This window comes from Trichechus manatus, unplaced genomic scaffold (genome assembly GCF_000243295.1).
Source record: "Trichechus manatus latirostris isolate Lorelei unplaced genomic scaffold, TriManLat1.0 scaffold00120, whole genome shotgun sequence".
NCBI lineage: Eukaryota > Metazoa > Chordata > Mammalia > Sirenia > Trichechidae > Trichechus > Trichechus manatus.
The window spans coordinates 633918-635582 of NW_004444056.1; positions in this window are offsets into that span (position 1 = coordinate 633918).

The following is a 1665-nucleotide window of genomic DNA, read 5'->3' on the forward strand; positions in this document are numbered from 1 at the left end:
ATAACTATAATAAATATTTATGCACCCAATGACAGGACTCCAAAATACATAAAACAAACTCTAACAGCATTGAAACGAGAGATAGACAACTCCACAATAATAGGAGGAGACTTCAACATACCACTTTCAGTGAAAGACAGAACATCCAGAAAGAAGCTCAATAAAGACCCGGAAGACTTAAATGCCACAATAAACCAACTTGACCTCATAGACATATACAGAACACTCCACCAAACAGCAGACAGGTATACTTTCTTTTCCAACCCGCATGGAACATTCTCCAGAATAGACCCCATAGTAAGCCATAAAGCAAATATTAACAGAATCCAAAGCACTGAAATATTACAAAGCATCTATTCTGACCTTAAAACCATAAAAGTGGAAATCAGTAACAGAAAAAGCAAGGAAAAAAAATCAAACACATAGAAACTGAATAACACCTTGCTCAAAAACTACTGAGTTATTGAAGAAATTAAGGATGGAATAAAAAAAATTAACAGAATCAAATGAGAATGAAAACACATCCTACCAGAACCTTTGGGACACAGCAAAAGCAGTGCTCAGGCGTCAATTCATAGCAATAAATACACACATCCAAAAAGAAGAAAGGGCCAAAATCAAAATATTAACTCTACAACTTGAATAAACAGAAAGAGAGCAGCAAAAGAAGCCCTCGGGCACCAGAAGAAAGCAAACCATAAAAATTAGTGCAGAATTAAATGAAATAGAAAATAGAAAAAAAATTGAAAGAGTTAACAAGACCAAAAATTGGTTCTTTGAAAAGATCAATAAAATCAATAAACCATTGGTCAAACTGACAAAAGAAAAACAGGAGAGGAAGCAAATAACCCAAATAAGAAATGAGATGGGTGGTATCACAACAGACCCAACTGAAACTAAAAGAATCAAAACAGAATATTATGAAGAAATTGTACCCTGAGAAATTTGACAACCTAGAGGAAATGGAAAAATTTCTAGAAACACACAACCTACCTAAAGTAACATAAAGAGAGGTAGAACAACTAAATAAACCTATCACAAAAGAAGAGATTGAAGAGGTAATTTAAAAACCCCCAACAAAAAAAAACCACTAGCACTGACACCTTCACTGGATAATTCTACCAAATTTTCAGAGAAGAGTTAACACCACTACTACTGAAGGTATTTCAGAGCATAGAAAAGCATGTAATACTCCCAAACTCATTCTGTGAAGCCAGCATAGCCCTAATACCAAAACCAGGTAAAGACACCACAAAGAAAGAAAATTACAGACCAATATCCCTCATGAACATAGACAAAAATCCTCAACAAAATTCTAGCCAATAGAACTCAACAATATATCAGAAAAAATTTCACCATGATCAAGTGGGATTTATACCAGCTATGCAGGAATGGTTCAACATTAGAAAAACAATCAATGTAATCCATCACATTAATAAAATAAAAGACAAGAACTACATGATCTTAATTGATGCAGAAAAGGCATTTGACAAAGCCCAACACCCATTCCTGATAAAAACTCTCAGCAAAATAGGAATAGGAGTGAAATTCCTCAACATAATTAAGGGCATTTATATAAAGCCAACAACCAACATCATCCTAAATGGAGAGACTTTGAAAGCATTCCCCTTGAGAACAGGAACCAGTCAAGGATGCCCTTTATCA